We start from the raw sequence: 7156 nt of genomic DNA on the forward strand, positions 1-7156 counted from the left end.
GAGAATGAGAGAGAGAGATGGATGAGAGACGGAGTAGAGGAAGGATGAAAGCTCTACCGGGTTCAGCAATACCAGAGCAGCGTCGGTGGTGCTGCCACGAACAGAGCCGGGTAGAGGAGTCCGCCGCGGCCCATCAAGCGATCTCGCGTATTTATCAACCTCGAGCCATTTAGGTTCGTTATTTCATTCCGTCGTCTCCCTGCGCTGCCTAGGACGTCATGCTAGGGAACGCTGCTAGAAGTTCAGATAAAGTGGTCTGTTTGTCGACATCCATGGCTTCAGGTTCTTATTCGGCGGAGAGGTTAACATCCTTGCTGTGGGCCTCGGGTTGGTGTTACTCGGTAGAACTGCGTGAGTAATGGTTGACAACTAAGACCATATCCGCTAGGAGCACATTACAAAAGCTATGTGCCTGACACTACTTATGCGTATGGTAGACGACTGAGAACGGTTATATAATCTGTGTATACTCTATATATCAAACCCTTCAATATCATTCGTTAAAAAGGTAACCGTCTCTACCACCTTGCATGCGCCATACTAATTTCTCATTGCTGACAAACGTCGAAAGTGAAAGTATGCCGTTTTCGTGCAATTATGATAATTCGAACGACTGCCTACTGCTTTATCTTGACTAGATGCTGCCTTAACCAACCTTAGACTAGTTAGCAGTTACTGATCTATTTTGAATGTTGCTTCGGACACCTTACCATAGACTTATGGTACAATATGGATTGTGCCTAAGTTACCATAGAAACCTAGAGGTGGGATTACTCGGTGCGTAGATTATCCTACTCCCACTCTATCTATCTATCTATTTATATCTATTCTATCTATCTATCTATCTATTCTATCTTATCTAATCTATCTTTTATCTATCTATCTATCTATCTATCTTATCTATCTAATTCTATTTAAATCGTATCTATCTATCAATAATCTATCAATATCAATAATCTTATTTTATCTTATCTTATTATATTTATTTATTTTTCTTTTTATCTATCTATTTTATCCTATTTATCACTATCTATCTATCCATTATCTATCTATCTATCTATCGCTCAATTAACTACTCATTATTCTATTTCAATTTAATTCTTCTCTCTCTCTCTATTAAATATCTATTGCCTATCTATTTATTTACTCCTATTCTTTCAAATCTAATCTATCTATTCTATTTATCTAACCTCTGTATCTATCATATCTATCTACTCCTGATCATATCTATCGTATCTGCTCTGTCTGTACGTTCCCACGCTATTCGTACGTTCCGTACCCGCCCTTCCGCTTTCCGTCCGTTCCGTCTAACGGTCCAACAAATACCATCCATATTCCAATCGACCCCAATCCATTTCCCCCACTCCCCAATCAAATTCTCTCCAAAGGTCTCAATTTTACATTCCCAATCCAATTCACATTATTCACATTTCATTCCATATATCACATTTCCATCCAATACCATCTATCTATCTATCTGATACATTAAACCATCTAATTTTATTAATATTACAATATTATCTATCTCTCTTCTGCTCATAACTACTCTAAATATACTATACTACTCTAACCCCTCTTCTTCTCTATCTTCCAATATATTATTTCCATTTCACTATTATTCTACTCCCCAATACCTAGTCATATTCTCTTCATCTCTGTCCTCGTTCCTACTCTCCCTCTCTTGCATCGGTCTCTCTCTCTCTCTACTCTCTGGCACACTTCTTTACGCTCTAACATTTCTCTCGCCTCAGTCGATTATTACACGCAGTGTGAATGTTCGCTAAAGATTGATAGACTGTTGCGGTCGGCTCACATTTTGCAAACTACTAAGTTTATCCTATATGATCAGACTATTAAGCAAATTTTTACTCTGTTAACCTTCGAAATCGGGAGTATAAATTATGAACTTTGCCTATTTTTTACAAGTATACAACCTGCAAAACTGACCCAGCAACAGCGTGCGCTCCGCCTTATCCGCGGACTAGGTCTGGCGTGCATGCAAGTCCTATCCATGGGAATCAGAATCATTCACTCCTCAGATCCAAAACCCCTTCTCATACTAGACGGTATTGGCCCACTCTCTCTCTCTCTCTCACCCCCTCTCTCTCTCACTCTGGCCCCATCTCTCGTCCTCGCCTTAGCTGCGTTAACTGTCGAGCACCTAGCGATCATCGTTGGGGTATTATATATCTCGAGGAACAGGCGTAGAGGATTACGCGTGCGTTATTGCGGCGCTGCGTGCTTCGATGATCTGCGGTGACGCTGTTTGCCTAGAAACAACGCGATTACTTCGAACGTGCTATAGACAGAGAGAATAGACGTATATCGACAGTTCTGAACGGAGCCTTCATGTATCGAAGAAAGCGAGGTAGCTATATTTCCTTCTATTGCTGTTTTGTGTTGGTTGTTTCGACAACTGCTTTACTACCCATTGCCTATCACACCAAACACACACACTCACACGCGCACACACACACACACGCGCGCGCACACGGGCACGCACGCGCACGCGCACGCACACGCATGCACGCAGGCACGCACACACAAACACGCAAACACGGACACACAGGCGCACACATGCACGCACATACGTACATATGCACGCGCATACTCATGCGCACACCCACACAAATATCTCTGCTTTCTTCTCGACGGTGCTTAACGCAATTTTAGACAATTTTAACACGGTGTAAACGGTTGTACAAAAATCCGATAGGCGCAAGCGCGTTTCGATAATCGACACATACTAGTAAGGACGTTACCGTGCTATAAAGGTGTGCGCCAAATTTCATTACATACAGGTTTTCTTGCAAGTACTCTGCTAATTTGATAGAATTAGATACCAGGTTGTTTACCATGCCTAACCAGGTATTCGTATAAGCGAATAAATCCCACGAGATGAAACCTGTGAGATTTTCGCAAAATGTGGAAGCAGATGAAAATCGAGGTCGCTGACAAATCTTCGTATGCTAGACGATAGCCGAAGTGTTGCCGGCTGGAGGTTTTAAGTTGCTGTAAGTACGCCACAATTGCCAGCCACCTGTGTGCCAAAGTATCTCTTACTAGAGAGCTAGACTGCTGTACGCGAGGCGAGTATGTAGAGAAAGAGAGCGCGCGAGAGAGAGAGAAAAAAGGAGAGAGAGAGAAAGAGAGAGAGAGAGAGAGAGAGAGAGAGAAAAAGAGAGAGAGAGAGAGAGAGAGAGAGAGAGAGAGAGAGAGAGAGATATATCGCTATCTCGATATCATACTTCGCAGCCTCTCTCTCTCCTCGTGCCGCGCTGCGTGTGTGCGCGTGTTATTCTCATCTTCCTGTCTTCTCTTCTCTTGGTTTCTCTTCTGGCTCTCTCTCTCTTCTCTCTCTCTCTCATCCAGCTCTCTCTCTCCTCTCGCCTCTCGTCTCTGCTCTCTCATCCTCTCCCTCTCTCTCAGTCCTCGTTCTCTTTATCGTTTCTCTCCAAGTCCCCTCCTGCTATTTCTCGCCACTCTTAATCTCTCTTCGTTCTTATCTCTCTCTCTCCCTCTCTCCCCCTCCTTCTCTCTCTCTCTCTTCTCTCGTGTGCGTGTGTGTGTGTGTGTTGTGGTGGTGTGTGTGTGTGTGCGTGTGCTGTGTGCGTTGTGGGCATGCGTACTGGCGTGCGTTCGTGCGTGTGTGCGTGTGATGTGTGTGTATGTGTTGCGTGTGGCTATGCGTCGTGCGTCGCGCGCTGTGTGTGTGTTTGTGTGTGTGCGTGTGTGTGGTGTGCTGTCGTGTGTGTTGTGTGCTGTGTGTGTGCGTGTGTGTGTGTGTGTGCGGCGTGCGTGTCGTGCGCGAACTGTAACAATGACTACGCGAGCATTGACCCGCTTATGTATCGCGTCCTAATTGCACTAAGTTACCGCCGAATGCCAGAACACCCGGAAAAAAAGGCTCTACTCCGCAGGAATCGCGTGAGATCGGAAGCGCAGCATGCATATTCCGCTCACTCAGCTATTTCACGAGTTTCGTACATTAATTCCGCGACCTAATTGTACCCGCACAGCATCTTTCGCAACGCGAGGCAAAACGATTAGATCAGGCTGCAAACGGAGCGGACGAGGCAGACCCATACGAAAGAAAGGGAAGAGAGAGCCTAATGATTGATAAAAGTAAACGAAGAGAGCGAGAGGAGAGCGTACGAGAGAGAGAACGGCGGGGTAAGAAGAGAGAGAGCGAGAGATGAGAGAGAGTCGAGAGAGAGCGCTGGAGAGAGAGAGCGAGCGAGGGGGCTAGGAAGCGAAGAAAGAGAGAGCGTGGAGCGAGAGAAGATAGCGCGATGCGAGAGAGAGAGAACGAGAGAGCGAGAGAGAGCTGGGGGAGAGGGCGAGAGAGTATGTGTTGTGTGTTGTGTGTGTGTTGTGGTGTGTGTGTGCTTTGTGTGCGCGCGCGCGTGTGTGTGCGTGTGTATTGTGTGTGTGTGGTGTGTTGTTGTTGTTGCGCGGCGCGCGCGCGTGTGTTTTATGCGTCTGTACGTCCTGTGACTAGCGGGGGTTCGGGTGGTGAATATGACAAATTATCATTGTCAACCATTTGTCATTATTCACTCCTGGCCGGTGTGATAGCGAGAAAGAGAGAGGGGCAGAGAGTAGATAGCGAGTAATAAGGGCGCTTTACACGTGCAGTGCACTATCCGGCTTGGAGGGATTACAATCACCAGCGCTAAAGTTTCCAACGCCATGTCACGTTGTCATTACGATGTCGATGGAGCTCTGAGTCCACGCACGCACACACGCGTCTCCCGACGTCTGCGCTACATGAACCTCAGTGAAACCGTAACGGTCATCGCTTTTGGACATTGATTAGTTTCGAGCTCTTGTCCTTGCGACAGCTCGTACCTCCCACAGCAGCAGTAGCAGTAGCAGCAGCAGCGAGCAGCTAGTAGCAGCACAGGCACCGAGCAGCCACACAGCAGCAGTCTGTAGCACATCAGCATACGCAGCAGCAGTCGTAGTCGCAGTAGCCGTAGCCGCAGCAGCTTACAGAGCAGCATTAGCAGGCAGCAGTAGCCCAGTGGCAGCAGCCAGTCGCCGTGTTACAGGCAGTCGCATGCAGCAGCAGCAGCAATTAGCCGCAGCAGCAGCAGCACTCACACCAGCAGCCAGCAAGGCAGTAGTAGTAGCAGTGGCAGTAGCAGCTAGCCAGTAGGCAGCAGCGCAGGCAGCACAGCAGTCAGCAGCAGCAGCGCAGTCTAGTTAGCAGGTCAGCAGTACGCAGCAGCACCTAGCAGCACCAGCAGCAGTACGTCGTACCAGCACGGTACCGTAGGGCAGCAGCATCAGCAGCAGCGCCGCAGGCCAGGCAGTAGCCGCAGCAGCAGGCAGCATCATGCTAGTAGCAGCAGCATCATCATCAATCATCATTAGCAGCCGGGAGCAGCAATCAGCAGCACAGCGCATGCAGCACAGCAGCCGCAGCAGGCAGCAGCCCCGCAGCCCAGCATGCCGCCGCAGCAGCTAACAGCAGGCAGCAGCAGCACAGCAACAGCAGCCGCAGCAGCACAGCAGTCGTAGTCTGTGATATGCCTGCCGCCTGATGTTATCCGTCTGCTATCCGACCCACGAGCATGTAACTTACGTGACGCGTGTTCCTTGATGTCCTGCGACATATGGACGCGAGAGCTGTATCATGGCATGGAGTTATAGGAGTTAAGAGGGGGAAGGAGGGAGTACCTGCATGTGCGGAGTTATGCGCGCTGTGTTTGGTCGAGGATAGAGCTGCGTCTACGCGTGGCAATTTCCGATAGAGATTGCTCTGGGAATAATTGTTTGTCGCTCTGTTGCATAATGTGTCGGTTGCTGGTGCTGCGGCGCGCTTTTTGCTGGTTTTTGGCGTGCGCAGTCGGAGGACGGGGAGGGGTGGTTAGAGAGATTCCCCTTATCCTGTTAAGCAGTCCTGCGAGCGATCGCGTCCATAGCGCAATGAATGGATCCGGATGTTAGCCGTTGCTGAGCGCGGGAATTGGCGCGTGCGCGGCTGGTCAGGGGGGCGTGGGAAGGAGAGAGAGGAGTGGTGTTATAGTGGTATGGCCGGATTGGGCGTGGGGGGAGGGTAATGGGAGTGCGCGTGGGCGTGTGTGTGTCGTGTGGGTCGTTATATGATGTGTGTGTGTGGTGTGTGTGTGTTGTGTGTGTGTGGTGTGTGCAGTCTGTGTCGTGTGTGTGTGTGTGTGGTGTGTGTGTCGTGTGTTGCGGATGTCTGTGTGTACGCGTGTGCGTCTGAGTCTGTGTCTGTGTGTGCGCGTGTGCGTGTGTGTGTGCGTTATGTGACGACGGCAGAGACTAGCACTGAACGATCTTGCATGAGGTCTGCGTTTCTTCCCGCTCACTCTTTTCGGTCACGTGTTCGATTTCAATGATGCACGCAGCTCTACGAAGCTAGCGCGGCCGGCAGGCCCGCCGCCGCAGCCCGTAGCGGCAGCTCTTGACCGCGCAGCTGACGGGTTAGCTGCGCCATGGAGAGGCTTACAAGTGCACAGCGTCTTGCCGCGCGACTCCGCACGTGACTCACTTGCTCGGGAATCGTTGAATAATACCAGACCGGACTGCTGTTAATCATCTTCAATGTAAAGGTTTCAGCCGACCGGGCGAGCAGTAATTATATATATATATATACACCTGCATACACTACACACTCCATATCTTCTATTAAAAATATATTCTTTATTAGTAGCGTGCCGCGAAGCTTTTCAATAATTAATTCATCGTTGCGATCGCTCGCACTCGCACCCTGATGACCGTACCTTGGTCAGTGAGCTGACGTAGAGTGCCCTTACCTGTATAGGCGGCTGAGATTTCGCGAGTTTTGCGTTATGCTGGCGATGCTATACGCATTTATATGCTTATCCGTGGCGTTTAATAAATGCGGCCGAGTACGGGCCAGTGAGTTTGTTATTTAGGGGATACGTTAAATAACGTATATGATCCATATATATGTATATCTATCGTTAAAATGCGGGCTCATGTTATTGTCTTATCTCGTCGTCGGTCTCTGTCATGATTATCGTACGCGCCGTCGTATTCGTCCGGTCGTCGTTATACGTAGCAGTAGTGATCTAGCTGCACCATCTATCTGTAGTATGTAAGGTTATGTCATGTGCATGTATATGTAATCGGAATATTTATGTAGTTATCCGTAAAGCAA

At 48.6% G+C, this 7156-nt stretch overlaps 1 protein-coding gene across 1 annotated transcript in view; it reads left to right on the top strand.

Annotated features, from left to right (window-relative positions):
• The window catches only part of LOC106806210 (proline-rich membrane anchor 1-like), a 19495-nt gene that overhangs the window by 11756 nt on the left and 583 nt on the right, over nt 1–7156 (top strand). The window lies entirely within an intron of this gene.

Source organism: Priapulus caudatus, unplaced genomic scaffold, assembly GCF_000485595.1.
Source record: "Priapulus caudatus unplaced genomic scaffold, Priapulus_caudatus-5.0.1 Scaffold148, whole genome shotgun sequence".
Taxonomy (NCBI): Eukaryota; Metazoa; Priapulida; class Priapulimorpha; order Priapulimorphida; family Priapulidae; genus Priapulus; species Priapulus caudatus.